General features: G+C 44.7%; 1 protein-coding gene across 1 annotated transcript in view; it reads left to right on the top strand.

Annotated features, from left to right (window-relative positions):
• The first annotated feature begins 727 nt into the window (after nt 1-727).
• The window catches only part of SOCS2 (suppressor of cytokine signaling 2), a 211,274-nt gene continuing 192,479 nt past the window's right edge, over nt 728-19,522 (top strand). Inside the window, exons 1-2 of the mRNA XM_069228965.1 lie at nt 728-1,365; nt 2,134-2,392. The gene's annotated coding sequence lies outside the window, so the exon portion shown is untranslated. The remainder of the gene's footprint in view (nt 1,366-2,133; nt 2,393-19,522) is intronic.

Genomic DNA, 19,522 nt, shown 5'->3' with positions numbered 1-19,522 from the left:
CAAAACATTGGACTGCTGGACCTGTGCTAACTCTGAGAGCCAAGTGATTGATAAAGGGGCTAGCACTTAACCAGTGCTTCATGTGAGCCTGTGGTTTCCAGTGCTCAGCACCAGCACTGTATGGTCAACATCTGCATTTATGAAGCCTGGCACATGGTGGCAGTGTATGTCTGATTTTTAATGAGCACAAGAACAGTTGTTCAATAATTCAACATACATTAAAATGACTGATACCTGCTATCCAAAGCTATAAGAATAACTTGTGTAGTAGGTATTGGTCATGTTTGTTGTATAACAAAAGTATAAATGGTGGATAGTTGTGTTGGTACTTGCATTGCTGGAGGGGCAATGGGTGGTGCAAGCTGCAGTGGCCTCCTGACTGTGGCCTGGCACATATTTTTTGTTACAAATTAAGTACTATGCTTAGCCCAGCTGATCATCACCCATATAGTTCAGGTCCGGGACCCCAGAGTGAACTGCTTTTTAAAACGGAGAAACGATTAGACCTTTTCCAAAACTTGCATTGTGAATGGTTTGGGTTTCCACTCGAACCATTCTCCACGGCGTCTCTTGCAGGGAGACGCTGACAGCTGTTGTTGTGCCACTGGGTGACTGCAGTTGCCGCAGGCTGCCGGCAGGAGACCCGGCGCCTTCCCGGGCTGCAGTACGAGCCGCTGCAATCACGTTGCACCGATTCCTGGAAAGTTCCTGGAAAGCGGCTTTTACATTTACCAGATGGGGAAGAAAGGGGGGTGTAGAGAAGGGTGGCTAATGAAAGGGAAAATTGTTGGATGAAAGGGGAAGAAATGCGAGAACGCAAATAGAAGAGGAGGAGGGTTTTACCTCTGAGTTGCTTCCGCCTTCAGCTGGCAGCGAAGGTTGTGGCAGGATAACGATTGTACGTAGCCTCAGATAACCCCAATCCCCAGGTTGCGGACGTCCTGGCTGAGCTTGTTTGCCAATCTCTCTGGGCGCAGTCAGCTTTGCCACGGGCACTTACTGCGACTTGCATGGTAATGCGTCAGGCAGCTCCTCCCCGCCCAGGAGTTTATTCTATGTTTTTACGCCTTTCAAGAAATTAGATCGGCCGCTTACCTTTCGCGCGCGCACATTAGCGTTATCTACCACTTCTTCACCAGTAAACGTGGGATATTTCGAGAGGTTTACCATACCGCTTTGTCGCTCTTCATTTCCTGTTGATGTATAAGAGCATCGGAAGGGCTACTGAACATCCTTTGAAATCCCTCTTGCTCGGCATAGAGGGTGGTGGTGCCACTGGGCAGAGCTTGGAAAGACTGGAATTGGGACTGGTCGGGAGGTGCAGTCCTCAGAAGGAGCCGCGAGAGCGCAACCTGGGAAAGAAAGGTAAGATCAGAGCATACGACGGCTCTGCTTCGGGACAGACAGCCGGTTGGGGCCAGAGGGGGGCTCTGGGAGACTGGGACCCGTAGGGACTGTTGCTGCTGAACTGAGGCCAGGCCTGAAGTGATTCTATGGGCTTTGTTAAAGACATACAGGTGCAGTACGCACTGCCAGGGGAGGGCTACCAGACGGGCACTAGAGGCATGGGTCCCAGCCTCGAGGCGCAAGGGCAGGGCTAATGCTGGATTGGACTTGACTGGCGGTCGGGCACTGTAAGGCATGAAAGGCCAGCAGCACCATCCTAAATGCTGCCCATGATTGAGGCATAGAGGGACAACGGGCTCTGCATCGCTAAGTCGGCCTGCACCTGCACTAAAATAGGCCGCCCCTCCGTTACGAACGTAGTTTACCATTTTTGTAAACATGCCGTATTTGCGAAGCAGGGCAGAGAGTGCTACCGCTGTGTGGGGTTGTTGTACCTATTTACACTGCAAATGTGGGGCAGGGCTGGAGTTAGCGGCAGCTCTGGGTTTGTGCATAAATCCAAGCCATAACTGAATCCTGTTAACATCCAAGGGGAGCAGGGGGCTCTTGGGGGCACCTGAGAGGCGCTTCATTGAGCTGGCATCGTCCCTGATTTATGTTGTGTGGCCCTGGTGGACCGCGCCCTGAGCTGCTGCTGGCTTCTTGACGTCTTAGTTTTCCCTAATCGGGGGAGTCCCACAGGCACTGTCGTAAAACCAAACAAGTTTCCTTTGATTTCTCTTGTAGAGGAGGAAGAGTCTCGACATTGAGCTTGGCATGGAGAGTCCTGTGTCTGCTGCCATGCGCCCCAATCGTGTCCGAGGACACCCCCGAGTGTGTCTGCAGTGAGGGAGCGTTCGGAGGAGGAAGGGTACGCTGGATCGCTCGGTGACCCTGCGATGTGGGAGCCCGGCTGAGGTCGGCGGGTCCAGCTACGAGCGGGTCCCCGTGGCCCCGGAGGCTGAGGACCGCATTGCAGTGGCCTTGGGGGAGCTCAAGAGGTCAGGTAAGGATTGTCTGCGGTGAGGGATGTGAGTAGAAGGGAGCTCCGAACCTCTCCCGCCCAGATGTGAACTCGTAATGCGTAAGGGCCAGTCATGTCACTGCACTATATATACAAGTACATAAACTAGTGCAGCACCGAATCATCATCCGTCCATTCACATGACTACGCTTTAGTGATTTCTACATACACTTCAGCGCTTCTTTAAAGTCTGTCCACCGGATTTGCAGTAGAGGCAAAAAGTGCCCAAGTTTATCTTTAGTTTAACTTTTAGGGTGCTTATTCTCAGTAAGTATGTGTTGTATGTGCACCCCCAGAGTTTTTTTTCATTGTGCTTCTGTTTTATATGGGATTTGGCTGAAGAGTAAATTGCCTTTCCGCATAAGATGCCCCTTCTATTTGTTTGTCTCCGAAAGACATTCACTAACAATTAGTTTATAGATATAGTGATTGGGGAGAGGATGTGGCTGAACGGTCAGAGCTGCTGAGTTTGGAGTTGGATAATCAGTCTCGGCTCAATCTCCTATGATTCTGGGTAAATCACGCCATCTCCCCGTGCCTACCAAAATATGAGTCTGTCCTTGGACAACGTAACTGGTGCTCATGTAAAGCGCTCCAATACCTTCGGGTCGAGTTCGCGCTATATAAAAGCTAAAACATATATAGTAATAATAGTTTTTAATCCTGCGCTTCACGCGCGTGTGTATTATGAAATAATTCTCTACTTGGCTGTATATGAGCCTCCTGCACTTAATTCCTCGAGACGTGTTGTAATCGAAAAGCACGCTTTTGTTTTTACGATCTACCGGTCATCCCCTTTCCTGCCGACAGACTAATAGAAAATCAAAGAGAGAGACAGCGCGCGTGAAAGCACCAGGGGCAAAGTCTTGCAAAAGAAATGCAGAGGGCAAAGTCGAGACAAAGTCCCTCGAAGGGAATGAAAAAGAATGAGGTATCACCTCGCATTTACTGACTAAGACTTATTTTCCAAGAAAATCAAATCAAATCACTACGACAGGATGTTGACTATAGATAGAGGGTTGACTCTCTTGATATGCGCTTACGGACAAGGTCACATGCGGAGCCCTGCACAGGTACAGTGGAGCCGCGAGGCCTTTTATGGTTCCCATCGAAGGGTATACGGGAGAAAACAACTTTTAAGCAATTAGGAGCATAACAATCTTCAGCAACGCCAATAGGTATTGATTTCCATCATTATAAGTACGTGTTTATTGATGGGGCATTTACACGTGAGTTCGAAGAGGCCGTATGGGAGCGGAAGTCGGTGAATGACGGGGCCGACTGGGTGGCAGGGTAAATTGGTGGCTGAATATCAGTACAATGCCTAATGCCGGTGCATGAATGTGAGTGGGGGATACGAGTAGTGATTGTCGGGAGGTGGGTGATGGAAATTGCGTGAATATGTTCATATAAATAAAATGACTTCACGTGTTCCCGGTGGCCGGAGGGAGAAGAGAGCACTGGGTACATACCACCGGTGTCTCTTTTCTGTGGGGCTCCTAAGGACATCGATGACTGCCACAGCAGTAGTCCCGGGGAGCTAGATACGAGCCAGGAACATAGCTACTGTAAATGGCTGAGTGCAGACCTCCTCTTAGAGACGCCGACACAATCGCAGCGACCCAAAAAAGATGCGGCACTTTACACCCAACAGACCCCGGGAAGAATCGCCGCCTCCCAAAATCGCGCGTGCGTTGTAAATAAAAAACATTTTTAAAACATACACTTTCGCGAGAGCCACAAACATTTTAGAGGTTGTTTTTCATTTGTATTCCGAATGAAATTCCTCGTCGAATTCTTCAATGACATCAGGGCCCGGAGGGAGCCGTGTAAATAACTACAGGAGCTGCCATTGACGCTAAGTGGTGATGAGATCTGCGGCAGGCGTTGGTCTTGTAGCCCCACAAACTCTCATGAAGTTGTTGATTTCTTAATTCGATCGCTGTCCCTCCTTTCCATGCCTACAATGTCTGTGGTGAACAGCAAAATAGGGTTGTGGAAGGCAAGTGCGAAATGTTCTTTCGGTTGTAGCTGTAGGTCCGTATTTATTAAAAGAAATGGGCACTAGCAAAGGACAACTTGGTCATTGATAATGCATGGCACTCAAAGGAAGAACCACGGAAGTCTGCATACATCCGCAGCCCCTGCCTACTCCGTCTGTGATTGCTAAACATCTAGTGCTATGACTGTGAGAAGTGTCTACATGTGTGTCCCCGTCCGTTAATGACGTCTGTCCATGGACTGCTGCGTGTTGGTGTCTTTGTGTTGTTGGTGTATTTTTTTTGTGTATCTTCGCTTCTGCTGGATCATTTTTGGCCTGGCACAAACGTAGACGTAGACGGCCAGCAGCCATTTCGTGTGATGCGCAGTTTATGCATATATTGTTTAATGTATCTATGAAAATGTGTCATTCTTTGGCGACTGTCCCCGCTGAAGATGAGTAAACCAGACTTGCCAACTCACACAGTGCCAACACGCATCACACTAGAGCAACTTTCTTGACACACATCCCACTTGAAGAAAAGCACCCAAATACAATTGTCATTAGCTCAGCTTTAATAAGACAGATGCAATTGAAATGTTGTAACTAATCTCTAGATAGGGCAACCGGAATTATGCAATTTTGCAGCCGCAGCCTTTTCCATATGACTAAGGATTTGCAACATTTGACACATAACCCATCCTATGCACTATATTCTGCCTATTTTAAACCAAAAGTTGTTTCTCGCTCAAACGGGTCAAAAGTAATACAAACGTAGCAACGTGTTGTTGTGCAGTGGAAGACCCTTTTCAAAGGTTGATTGGTTCCCTTCCATTGCTTGTTGCTGCATTTGGGTGTTAAACGTGTACTACTATGGTGCAACCTTTGCTCAGACAGTGCTTACCTACGTAAAAAACTGACAACATCAAGAAGTAATGCTATCGTAAATTGTGCTGGATTACGCCACATAATTTGCATCTTCTTGTCACATAATTTCACCTTTCCTTCAGCGTAATTTAGTCCTCTCCTGTGACTGACTCATAATTCCAAAATACCTACTTCTAGTTGAGATAACATATCACACTACCCACTCTCCCATGACTGAGACGACTATAATGTAGCATCTTTAATAGGTATGAGTATGTATTATTTAATTACATTTTGCCTGCTGCCTGGAAGGGGACTCGGAGTCCCAGAACTCTGCACGAGCTCTGGGGGCGGGGCCCGCATCTTTGAGCACTTTTAGCGGTACCGGACTGGCCAAGGGCAGGCCCGTCCCTTGCCCGTCATTGGCCGGAGGAGGCTGGGCTGGGCAGTCCCTCTTAGTCTCAGCAGCGGGGGTAAGTGACTGAGTTTTAGCCCACAGACAGATCGTGGACAAGGGTTTCTTTTTTTTGTTTTGTTTTTGTATTATCCCTTTTTTTAATCTCCATCTGTGGTAAACCTTTGTGGTGGAAGAAAGTTATTTGGTTTACTAGCAACCCAAACAGTGGCCGTTCATTGCGACTGACTTGAGAGGCAGCTGGGGCACCTGAGGAGATCCGTGAAGATGGGCAGGAGAAAGTCTTTGCTAATTGGAGATCAGGGTGGAGGGGAAAAGGGTAAATTAAATTACTAACTCAACATTAGATTCCTTTCTAGTGTGTGCTGTTGGGGTAGTCACGAGAGAGATTGACCTGGCTGAACGGAGACTCTCGTTGGAATTGGGTGACTGGCAACAAACTTCCACTGAAGATGGGGGTTTGGGGACCATCGTGGGTGAGGATGGCCAGTCTCGGGATAGTCAGCAGGATTTGCCCAAAACCTCGGAGCAAGTAGAACCAGAGGGGCTTGGGGCAAAGGGAATGGGAGGTGGAATAAGGAAGAGCAAGCGGCTTTTGGTGGCCTCTCCGCTGGGCAATAGCTGCCCTCCTTCAATAAACAACAAGCCTGCAAATAGACCCGGGAAGAAAACTAAACTGTCCCAACTTGCTAAGTCTAACCCGAACCCTGTGGGTCCTATGGATCAGTGCCCCGGTTTGTGCCTTGAAAGTTTATTGCCAAAATTCAAAGAATTGATTGAGTCTTGTTTGGCCCCGGTATTGGAAAAACTGCGGGTGCTTGAAATGGCAGTCTCTCAGATGAGTGGCAAAGAGAGGCCTAGGTTGGCTGCTGAGAATGAGGGCCTTTCAGATCCTAGGTGGCAAAGCAGTGTGGCCGAGAGAGCGCAGCAGCAAAAAGAAAAACCTAAATCCTTGTCGAGAGAGATGCAAAAACCTCCTAGTCACTCAATCATAAGGGATGTTGGCAAACGCTCAGAGACTGTTGGGGGAGTCTCCTTAGTATCTTCGGAGACAAATTGTAGGAGGAAGGGTGGGGGGATTTTTGGCAGTGGGCATACGGATATTGTGGGTGTGATTCAAGAAAGAAGTGAGATTCAAAACTCACATGGGGGAAATTGTCCCCCTCTTGTCTGCTTAGAGCTTCCTCCAGCCTGTGCACCATATTTGGTGGTGCTCATTGGTGTTCCCCCTCTAGTACCGGGTACAAGTGAATCCACAGCCCAATTAAAGAACAAGGCCTGCCATTGGCTGAGTAATAACAGTGATTTTGTGTGTAAGGACTTTGAGGATATCCTGTTTGTCCGAAGAACTGACTGGGTCGGGCCCCGGGCAAAGGTTGGAAATGGGGACTATATGATTATAAATTGTAGACATCCTGGTATGGCTCAGAGGATTCTTCTGTCACATCGCTTAGCTTTCCAGCTGAAGAGCAAGATAGGCATTGTCCCTTTAGTTTTTTTCTACAACCACACACAGATGAGAGATGACACTAGGAATCTTAGTCCTGGGCAGGGTGCCCCACAGCTAAACCGTTTGGGTCATGTTTTCACTCCCTCTAGAGAGCTGGAGAGGGCGGATTGACGTTATGCACAGAGTCACTTGGGGGGGGGCTGATGATTTCTCCTCCTGATGCCTGGAATATTCAAGGATGGGATGGTTTAAACAGGAAGTGTTGTCTCATCTCCTGGAATGTAGCTGGGTATGACTCTAGGCTTTTGGAAAGTAACTGGTTGAAGTTTGTGGCACACTATGATTTCATCTTATTGCAAGAGACCTGGTCAGATGGGGTGGCTGTATGGGATGGTTTTCAAAGTTTTACAGTCCCGGCCGTAAGGTCCCAAGGCGGGCGCCCAAAAGGTGGTTTAGTCACCTTAATTCGATTCTCTAAAATAGCTAGAGTTTATCAAATTAGGTGTAAACATCAGGGCTTTTTAATCACTTGGGTAGTCTTCTCAAATAAATTTAATGTTGTGCTGGTCAATTTCTATAATGCTGTTTGGGATTCTGGGTGTCAAATTGAGGTGCTTTTCTCTGTTTTGCTGAAATTGAAGTGTAGACTGGAGGGTTTTGGGTTGGCTTTTTGCGCTGTGGTGGCAGGGGACTTTACTACCAAATTAGGGAGTTATAGCACCATGGAGAACCCTTTTGAACAATATTACAAGACAAGATCAGTAGAGGGGACACATGATGTGAGTGGTGGGGTGTTGATTAAAGGCTTGAGGAGCCTGGGCCTCCTGAACTTCCGCGATCTGGGAGTGGTGGGCTCACATGAGGCTCCCACTTTTGTTGGTAGGGGGGCTGGAACCACAATTGACTACATTTTTGTGCCCCCTCCCTTAAAGAATATGGTCATGGAAGGTGAAGCAGTAGTGCAGCATTTTAGTGATCATAACCCCCTTAGGATTTCTTTTAATTTTCTTGAGAAAATGCGGAACTTAGTGAGGGGTGGGCCGGTCTTGGTGAGGCCTAAAGACCAGGGTAGACGTCTCGGCTGGAAACAAGTTAATATTCAGCAATTAACAGAGAGGGTAGTGGTTAAAAACTTAAATATAGTCTTAGGAACAATCTTGGCTGATTCTCAGAGCCCAGGGGAAATCATGGATGCTATATCCATTTTAAATAGAGCCTTTAAAGAAGGCATGACTGCAGCTGTCCAGCGCCTGTGTAAGCTTCAGGGGGTTTGTTTTACTAAGCCCTGTTATGAGGCCAAGCAATCTCAGAGGAAGGCTTTGAAGGGTAAACCAAAAGACATAACCTTAGTAACAGATGCGAGGACCCTTTATAAATGTGTCCTGAGGGACAGAAAGCAACAGCTTAAGGAGCAGGCTTGGGAGGAGCTGGAAAGGGCCACTTTATCTAAGAACCCCGGTCTGTTCTGGAAGGTGGTCAATAAGGGCTCTATTGAAACGGAAACTTCTGAGGGCTTGGGTTGCAATATTACCCCAGAGACGTGGGAGGACCACTTTTGTGGAATTCTTTCTGGATGCCCTATAGGAAACCAAAGGGGTTATCAGCAGGGACAGTCCCCAGATCTAGCTAGTAGGTTTAACCTAGAAGAGGTCAAGGAAGCGCTGCAAGGCTGTGCGAGTCACAAAGCCGCGGGTCCCGACACTATTCCAAGGGATTTATACAAACATTGTCCACAGCTGTGGGCACCAATTTTGCTCATTGTTCTCAATGCAGCGGTGAGTTGGGGAATACCTGCTAGCTGGAGATCGGCATGTATTGTCCCCTTTTACAAAAAGGGCAATCGTAATGATCCGAAGTCGTATCGCCCGATTTCTCTGCTTGACTCCTCAGTAAAAAGTTTGGGTCGGATTATTCTCAGCCGCATTGAGGATTGGATGTCTGACAATTCAATCTTGTGTAGGGCTCAGTACTGCTTCAGGGAAGGGTTAGGTACCCTAGAGCAGTGTTTAAATCTGCTTATGCTGATTGGCAAGTATACACAGGCCGCAAGGGGTACCCTGTACCTTGCTTTCATGGACCTAAGTTGTGCCTTTGATAAGGTAAATCGTAGTAAGCTCTGGGATAGGCTTACCCAGATGGGCATGGATCCTCTCATTGTGGAGCTGCTTCACTATCTCCACTCAGGTACCAATGCTAATGTGAGGGTTGGGCAGCATGGGGAAAGTACCAAATGTTTGAACTAAATAGGGGAGTGCGACGGGGGTGTGGTTTGGCCCCTACCCTTTTTCAGCTATACACAAATGGGTTGTTCGATTTTTTAGCTGAGAGATGTAAGGACGCTCCTAAAATCAATGGTAAGAGTATTCCTGTATTGATATACGCAGACGATGCTGTTCTTATGGCCCGCACTATGAACGGTTTATGTGAGGCAGTTAAAGCTTCCGAAAGCTTTATGACATCGTTAGACTTGGAGATAAAGTGCAGCAAATCTCATTTTATGGTCTATGGTAAACCTTTAAGTAAGGTGGGTGTTTTAAAATTAAAGGAACAGGTGATTGGAAAGGTGCAGGATTTTCCCTATCTTGGAGTGATTTTTGATGATAAGGGTACGTGGAAACCCTGTATTGCCAAGAGAGTGAGGCTTTTTAATTCTACAGTAGGTGCTACGTTTGAATTTGCTGCCATGGTTGGTAACAAACCTATAAAGCCCCTGCTTGAGGTATACAGGCGTAAATGCGTTTCAGTTTTGTTGTATGGGGCCCCACTCTGGAGTTATACAGAAAATAGGACCCCTGTGACTGAGGAAAATCGTTTTTGTAGAATGCTTTTAGTGGTGGGTCAAAATACTTCTGGGTTTTGTTTTTACCTTGAGTTGGATTTGGATTTCATAGAAGACACCATTAAATTAGCTCCTGTTTTATTGTGGATTTCAATATGGACGAAACAATCTGCGTCCCTAAACAGGGAAATCCTGCGTGATTGTTTGCAATGCGATCACACTAAGGAAATTCCCTGGCTGGCCTATGTGAGAAATGTTGTTAATGGTTTGGGGCGTCCAGACATCTTTGATGCTCCAGAGTGTTTATCTAGAGTGGACAAAAAGTGGGTAAAGGAGAATTGTTTAAAAATGGTAATGGCCAAGAGGGAGGAGACGGAGCTAAGAAAGAAATCAGTGAGGGATTTTATTATGATAAAGATGTGGGTGGGCCCAGAGACCTACCTTTTGGAGGTCAAAAATGTATGGGAAAGGACCCTCGTCACGCGTTTTCGTTTGGGGGTGATCAGAACTAATCTGTGCTTCCTGTTAGGGCAGTTTGATCAGAACACCATAAAACTGTGTCCGTGTGATGGTGTTTCCCTGCAGACCCTAATGCACTTTACTATGTTTTGTGAGCTATATGCACCTTTTAGGAAACAATATTTAGGTCCCCCCTTTGAGGGACAGGGGTTTTGTGCAATACCGTCCATCTTTTTTATGGTTATGTATGACTTCGGAGGCGATGGTGTGGCAAGGGATTGGTTCTTTTCTAAAGGGAGCAATAAGTTGGCGGAATAGTGTACATTTTTAATTATGGTGTAGTGTCTATACAAATTTTTATTGTAAGCATGGTATCATCAATTTTGAGTTTTAATATGTTGTCATACTTGGGGGGTTGCAAGGTCTAAGAGATTGTTATGTGTTGTGTATTTTTTGACCTGTTAAATGTGTCTAACAACCGGGAAAGAGCCTTATTGTTAAAATTCGGAGTTGGCACTATATGTTTTATGCTATTTTTTGGTTATGGGATCCTTGGAGGGTGAAGTGTGTTTGTGACAATGTGTCTTCCCAATCCTTTTGTACTTTTTGGTATTTTGTAAGCTGTATAAATCTCTTAGAGTTGAATACTTATTGCCTCTTTTTAAAACTCTAAGTTTTAAACAATGTAAAGCTGTTTTTCGAATTTAAAAATTGTAGTTTTCTTAAAGCAGTTGTATATTATCACAAAAGGTTTTACTTTTAGATCATATTTTTGTATTTATTATTGTTCACCCATATAGTATTTCCTATTTGTCTTTTATACATTGTGTATATTTTTTATTATGATTGCCTTCGACATTCGAATAAAGAAGAAATTGAAATTACATTTTTAAGTGTTATTTATTAGTATACATATTGTGAGGTCATAAGTATTGCATTTGTTGTGCTGGTTATATTTTGCATTGCTGTGGTGCAGGTTATGGGTTGTGCATAACTTGTGAACTGGAGTGTTTTTTCGGTTTTAATTTGCAACTATAACTGCATTTTAACTGTGTTTTTTAGGTGAGTTTGTGAAGTTTATGTAGCTGTATGTCGAGGCAAACCATAACTTCACTTTAGTGCTTTTTCCAGTAATTTGTTTTTATCATATACCACATCCAAGAGTTCCCTAATCCCAACCCTCTGCCTGCAGCCAACCCCCACAATGCATGGCCTGTGGCTGTGCCCTGGGGGTTGGAGTGAAGCACTTGACCTTCTGCCAGGCCCTGTGCCCAACCATCTGTCAGTGGCCTGGGGTTAGCACAGGGCCTCACCTCTGGCCAGGGCCTTCATCATCTGTGTGTGAGTGGACAACCCCCACCCAAAGGCTTCGCCCATTTGCAGAAGGGTGGTTGCATCAGAGATTGCACCCCACCCTCCAAGATGGCCAACCCCAGCTGTGCATGGCCTTTAGCCGTGCCCAGCAGGTTGTTCGCTGCAGGGCCAAGTCTCCAGCCAGGCCCTGCACTCAACCCTCAATTGACAACCAACAACTGCAGCACATGGTTTTGCCATGCACAGCATGTGTTGACCAATGGACCTGCTCTTAACACTTTTTCCATTGCCCAACCCTTCAAAGGCAGCCAACTGAGCTGCACACTGCCTTTTTCTGTCCACAGGACCTGGTACCCAACACTTCTTGAAAAGCCAGCACCTGCAAAGCATGGTCCTTGGCCATGCTTTTCAACAGTAGCCTGGCCAGCTCTCGCACTAGAATACTTTTCATGTGGCCAACATCTGCCGTGCCTGGCCTTCGGCAGCAGCAGCACAATACCTCTTGCCAGACTCTTTGCTCACTCCTTTGTGGGCAGCCAATCCCACTTGTGACCATTGAAGGGGGTTTGCAGTTTTCCGAATTTCAGCCAGACCCCTCCCCACTGCCCCTGTGGCCAACCTCTATAAGTGGCCGTTGTCCAAGCACAGCAGTAGTGCATTGAATACTTTTTCCCATTTTTGTTTCCAGGAATTGTCGATCCTATGCTGGATTTATGAATTCTGAGGGAGAACTGCTGGACTGAGGGAGGGGCCAAGAACCACAAATCCAGCAAAGGATCAGCAAATTCTGCAAAGACATTTTTTTAAATAATTATGGTATTATTAAGGTGGTCCCTTTGCGACCCTGCTCGAGGGGCTGGGGGTTAAAACAGGCTCATTATGTCCCCAATGACCATTCTGGCAGCCAGTCTGGGTACGGCAGATTTGGAAATCTGCTGCATGATTTGAGGATCCGCAATGGACAACGGGCACAGAGGCATTCTCGTCCAATGGTGTTCCTATTTTTTTTATTTGGATGCACAAATCCGCTGTTTATTTGTGATTGCGCAGAGAATCCATGAATTAACGGTCCAGATATCTTTAAACTGTAACCCTTTCGTGCCCAGACTTCAACTTGTTTTTAAATACCAATTTCCCAAACTATTGAATGGATTTAGACCAAACCAAGTAAAGATGCTTACTTGAGAAATGTTCTTTTCACCTACCGCGTTTAGGGAAATTCCAATTATCTGTTTTTTATGTATCAAGGAGCAAAGAAGTCCATGCCAATTAAAATGGGAAAATTATTTTTCTTGAACCCATACCTCCTATTTTTAGGCCTTTGCTTCGTGGATTTACATGAAACTTGACATGAATGTCCTTTATTTGGAAAATTTCACGCAGAGTGGTAAAATGGGCCAAAGGTGCTAAGAAAACAAAAATAGCTTTTTCAGTGGAAAGCCTGACTTCACCATAACTACAGAGGGGCTATTGTCACCTCTAATTTTAGATACATGTCATATATTTAATTTTATGAAAGTCAAAAGACATTAGCTAAGGTCAGACCTAAAAGAAAACCGGAATCCTTGCTCCTCCTCATTGAGAACCGTAGACATCACCGGGGCTTCTGTGTGATGAGCCGTTAGCATCTTCTTGAGCCCTCCACACTCTTCTGTTACTTATGTGCTGGAAGGCAGTTGAGGGCCGGAACCAGGGAAGCGGGCTGAGCGAAGGTGATATCGGGAAAAGGCTTGCAGTATTCTATAACCTGATCAATTCTTATTGCATAAAAGCTTTTTCAGGTGTGGTTTTTCGAAGGTAATTATTGTAACACATACATTTATTTAATCTGCCACAAAAAAAAATGACAGCAAGGATAAATGTGACAGTAAATCTGTTCTTTCTTTCTGCATTGGTCACAGAAACACTGTGTTTTAAAATATCTTACATGCTTAAGATACCTGTTGGAGAGATCTTTGTGTACCCGGCACTTTTCAGGGGATTATAAAAACTGTAAGATAACTGGTATATAAAGCAGTTAAAGGAGGGTTCTGTTTTTTGTCCAGTTACAATTTTGACTCCTAAAGTACCATAAACGGTTAAGGTGCCTGTTGCAGATCACAGATTTGTATTTTAGTTAGATAGGTAAGTGGGTTATTTATTTTGGCAGAGAGATTCTTTTTTAGTACGGGCAAACCTAAACTGCTTTACGTTTTAAATTCCGACACCCGTCCGTGCAATATTAAGATATAACACCTAAAGGGATGAACAATATGGGCCTCCTACACCTTATAACTCCCCTTGCCTTTTGTAACGTTTCCTGTACACTGATTTACACACTTGTATGACTTATTGTCGCTCTGACACCCTACGCTAAAATGAGCAGCAATGTAAAATAATTAAATAAAACAATAAATTAGTGCCATATAAATCATTATTTGTGTAGTTACTCACACACACCGATTTTCTGGCATTCTTACAGTGCAAGCGCATCTCTTAAATAGGTAGGTTGAATAAATAAAGAGAGTAAGTCAGTTAGTCAACTGTATTTGAGTTGCATTAAAGCCCCCATCAAAGTAATAATACTTAAAAACGAACAATTGATTCATCAGCATCACTTACATCAAAAGTGCACATTCACAATTCTAAAAGTGTCTCAGTACAAGAAAAATCTAAAATAGGCCACATCTATTCTGCACACATCAATAACAATTCCTAATCCCCTGATAATAAATAGCAAACATAGGGCATTAGAAGTTGATTAAAAGTCTCCCCTTCTCTTCCATATACTAATGACGAGCCAAATATACATTTGAATAGCAAAACATTCCTCTACTGATTGTAGCTGTTGCAAGTAAAGTAAAATAGGTCTACATTGCCTGACCTGCAGTCTATGCTTTAATGGTTTGATAAAGCTAGTCCTTGGAACATCAAAAGACATGTAAAAATCAGTGGCGTAGCGTGGGTTGTCAGCACCCGGGGCAAGGCAAGTAATTTGCGCCCCCTAACCCGGGGCAAGGCAAGTAATTTGCGCCCCCTAACCCGTGGATTTAGTCTCTTCCAAGATGTTGCGCCCGGTGCGGCCGGCCCCCCCTGCACCTACCACGCTACGCCACTGGTAAAAATATAAAGTGCATTGTTATGAGATACCATCACAAGGACAAGATACTAATTTCCTGGACCAGTCATGCTGTTTCAGGAATATTACTAACAAGTGGACCATATGACATCTCAACCTGGTTAGCACAGACCTATGCTGTGGATTTAATATGCGCTTCACATAGGGTTGTAAACCTTTAGTGACCCTTCACTCAGCATTCGAAGATATACTAAATGTACAACAATCTCTAGTTGTATCTTTCATTTTCAAATAGTTGGAGACACCGACATTTTAATTCCCCTTTACCAACCAGACTTCATGACTTCGTGTAATTGAACAAATTAGATCTATCCATGGTCATACAAATGATATTAACAAAGCTCAACCAGACAATATGGCATGCCAAATCCAAAGTGAAACAATCCCATATCATCACCCTTTTAAGTTTGGCTTCCGCTGTAGTCCACACCCTGTGCAATAAAAGTAGAGGACAAATCCAAATGAAGCCCCCTAGGAAGAAAAGATCAAACTCATTATGTGTCACACATGTTGCAACTAGCAGGAGCAGGAGCAGCTAGCATTCTCCAAAAACAAGCATTGTCTGACCTTGTGTGCCCCCAAAAAGGTACCCCATAGGTAGCCAACACTATACACTTTGCTTGGTAAATGGTACCAGTCTGCATTAGGGGTTTCATCCTTAACTTTGATTAAAATAAAAAAAATAAAAAGGGCCAATGTGGATGCCAGGATCTGTGTCTACTGCCAAAGTGTTCAGCAACTGCTTTCATGGTCAATCTAGAGAGAGAATCCCCTGTTCATGCCACTTGGCATATACACAACTTGCATGTCTGCTTTTGAAAAACGGGAAACAACTATGCTAAAAGCCCTGAGGAAGTTTAGGTAAATTGAATGAAACGTGTTGGCTGTCTTTGTGCTGAGATGATGAAATAAAGAATAATGAGCATTTCACAATATATCTTGGACTTTTCTTGAGATTTGGGTTCACCATTCCATTTTGTGTACATATAGTTGTGTTTTGCGGTTGCAGCAGCATCAATCAACGGCTGGTGCTGATGAATGAGTGCACCAAGTGCAGATTTATGGAACTATAAAGGAGGTGCGGTTGGGAGTGTCCACCGTTGTTGAGGCTATGCCAGAGGGACTAGCTGGCTGCCCAAAGGACTCATCTGGACTGCTTTGCTGGTAGGACTGCTGGCCTGCTTGTTGCTCCCTGCTGGTCCCTGACTGCTGAAAGGCTATGCCATCCTTCACAAGTGCTCTCCAAGGGCCTGGATTGAGCTTACCGTCTGTTTTGAAGTCTCAGGGTTATCAAAGACTTCACCAAAGAGAAGAAAGTCCAGCACGTCGGAAAAATGATGCAACGCCTGCAAAATTCGATGCAATCCCTGCCAAATCGACTGACACAGCAGCTGTCTCACGGCTGAAGAATCGCTGTATGTCTGCCTGATCGACGCAGCACCTGTTGTCTCTGCACAATGTATTCTGGATTTTCTACGCATCTCCGCGCATATATCTGTCAAGAGGCCTCCTTTAGCTCTGCCTGAGACAGGCCTTGTTTCTGAAAGGGATAGAGAAAAGTATCCATTAATGTGTGAGGTTTTGACAGTCCAGGTTTCTTTAAAGCAACGAACATCAAAATTTCTCACAAAGGTGAGACAATCTTCATTTTTCATTTTGCTCTTAAGAAAGCCTTGCTAAATTCCAAAATAAGAGCTTAAGTTCGGCATCATAAAGGACTACATCTGCAACAGCCACACCACAAGTAACTTATACTATATACAGCATTATTCACAACCTTCCGACTCAAACTGTGGGGCAAGGAGAGTCCAGGATGGACCCAGCTAACAAGGTTGACCCCTCTCGAGCAGAGGTGGGGACCCAGTCACCCCCTTTGTGCCCTAGATGACATTTTAGGCAATTCCTAACCTTTAGAATAAGACAGAAATTCTCTTTGGCAAATTGTCAGGGATTAGTCCTGTTCCTCAGAGACCCTCAAACAGAAGGCGATTAAAAGTGGAAATATTAAACCCTTCCTATGTTTATAAGAAATTGTCAAATTTGAGTCGCTTGGATTCTTACTGAAGTGAATAGGTTCATAAAAGATCCTAATGGAAAAGTAGAAATGTGGTTTGGTAAAATGACCAAGTAACTTTGCAACCAGTCTCAGTGACCTAAAGTTAAAAACAACCCAATCACCCACACGTGATCTCTCCCCTATTCCCCCATCGAACCCTTTGTGTAATAATAATGTAATTAAAAAGTTAATTGGTTCACCCAAGCTTGTTCTCCAACCAATTCATCTCCTTATTTTTAAAGTCCAGCCAGCACTTACTCTGTGGCTGTTTAAGCATGGGGACATTTGTCAGTACTAGGTGTAGCATCAGGTGGTATGTCCAGAGTGCTCTGCCAGTGCATGATAGAGAGTCATTTTCTACTAGTTTCTAGGGAATTACAATGTGATCGTTTCACTTATGAGACTAGTAGTGGGTGGGTGGATAAGGTGGGCTGGGTGTTAAAGTATGAAATATTCACATCGACCCTCCCTGGCATCAGAGTTATGCTCTTTTATCCACTGGCCATAGAATTAAGATTTGTATTAAAGCAGGGGATGGCTTAAATATTATAATTGATAGTAGCAAGGCAGCTCACCACGTTGGATTCTACTACACTCTAACAAGCACATAGATGTTAAAGGGAGTCATTCACCTGAGCTTCCATAGAATAAACAATAGTTGGAAGATTGCTATATTGACACTTGTAGATGGGTCAAATCTTCTTTCTTCAAGACCTTCCCCTTTGCCCCCTTTTAGGCAGCAGTTATAGCCCTTGAGTGTATTTGAGAACATGCCTGAGGCAAACCAGATGTCCCTTGTTTTGCATATGAGTGCGAGAGAGAGAATGTCGAGATTGTCAAAGGATGGGTAGCGACACCCGATTTTGCCTTAGTACTACTGTTAGATGCTGGGTCTGTTCCCCTACAGACATCAGACTCAAGCACATTAGTTATCCCATCCTATAGGCCAGTTACCGATCACCGAGTTTCCACTATTCTTTCCTCAGCGTAACTAATCCCTTGATTAAAGGCCCACATGGCGCAGGTAAACACATTATCTATGGAATTAGCATGAGTGTTAACATTTCTTGCAGAGACTTTAGAGAGTTTTCTCTTACTCACTGTGGAACCACAGTTGAGAGACCAAGAGGGAGGGCCCAGCCCAGCCTCTTCCAAGCTCTGACTGATCCAGAAGGTCCCGCAGTCAGCTTCGCCCAAGTCATGCCCAGGAGCACCCTGCATGCGTCCCATGCAGCAGGAGGGTCAAACAACTTAAGTAGTACTGTGTCACTTGTCCTTCCTTCCACAGCAGAGCCCCAGCTGGATTCTGGACAACACAGTCCTTGTAGGTCATCCCACACAGCAGGAGAGTAGATTGCCTTACGTAGTTCTGTGTCACTGTCCTTATTCCATGGCAAAGCCCCAGCTGGATTCTTGGCAACAGCGTCCTGGTAACGTGAATAAAGTTAAAAACCTGTCTCCGAATCAAACTTTCTCTGATGCACCTGTTAAGTGATTAGCTGTGTGCCTTTGTTTCCTTCCGTTGCATTGGCGCCTAAGTGTTAGACTCTAGCTAGCTCCCAGCCAGGTTGATACTGGAACAAAAGAAAAACTGATGGCATTTTAAATAAGGCCTTTTTTTGGTCTCAACTGGACATGAAAATAAGAAATTCCCCTCGCTGTCTGCAGATTGCTGCTTCAAACATAGAGCAGACAATGTGGAGGTGTTCCTGAACTGTGTCCTAAAATTACAGAAGGGTTTCAGGTTAGTTTACTGTGTCAGCCGGATCCCTCTCATTTCCCACAGTGGCTGTAAGCTGTTTCCTGTAATTTTTCCATAATTTCTTAATCAGCTGTACATTACTTAGTAAGGTGTTTAGCCATGGACATTATTAGTGGTTAAAATATTTGCCTGATTTCCCTTAGGTTACCTCTACTGGTATTTGTCTGAATTTGGAAAAGCAACAACTTAGCAAATCCAGGTATGGCACACTCTTTAATTTCTTAGTCATATAATGATATAGTGTGTATTTATTTATCTTCCCATTTGTAAGGATTTGGGTGTACTATATGATATGGCTGGGTAGCCTTATCGTGCAGTACACTCTCAAATACCATCTTGGGTCCGGTCAGGTACCTTTACTTAACCTTAATCTCATCCCTGGGTAGCTGTGGCTGCAAGCAGTAAAGCATAGTAAAGGAACAATGTGTGAAGCATTTAACAGCACCAAATAACAAAATAAGAAAGTTAGAAGGCATGAAAGAACCAAGACACCAATTTTTAAAAATATAGCTGTTTTAAAAAAAAAATGTAGAGACCTTAATCATTAAAATCCCCCAGAGGGTTTTGGCGATACAGATTTTAGAAGCAATGAATAACTTTTAAATCAACAACAAACAAACATTGGCTAACAAAAGGTTAGAAAACTTTTGAAAAGTTTGAAACAGTTAGTTCAACAACTCTGGAACAAGTTGGGTAACCAAGTCTGACAGGGCAGAGGTCTAGGGGGACAGAATGAACACTTTAGAAAGTTACCTAGCTACCAGAGCATTTTTAAAACAAGATCCAAACTTTACAGGATGATCACCACAGATGACAATGGAGTGGTCCTGATGCTGAGGGATGCAGGCTTAAAGATGCTCCAGGATGCTCCTAATGCTGTGTGGTCCATGTTGGGTGAAGTCCAGTGGAGT

Source organism: Pleurodeles waltl, chromosome 4_1 (assembly GCF_031143425.1).
Source record: "Pleurodeles waltl isolate 20211129_DDA chromosome 4_1, aPleWal1.hap1.20221129, whole genome shotgun sequence".
Taxonomy (NCBI): domain Eukaryota; kingdom Metazoa; phylum Chordata; class Amphibia; order Caudata; family Salamandridae; genus Pleurodeles; species Pleurodeles waltl.
The sequence above is the reverse complement of the archived record's forward strand: the minus strand, read 5'-3'. Positions and strand labels throughout refer to the sequence as shown.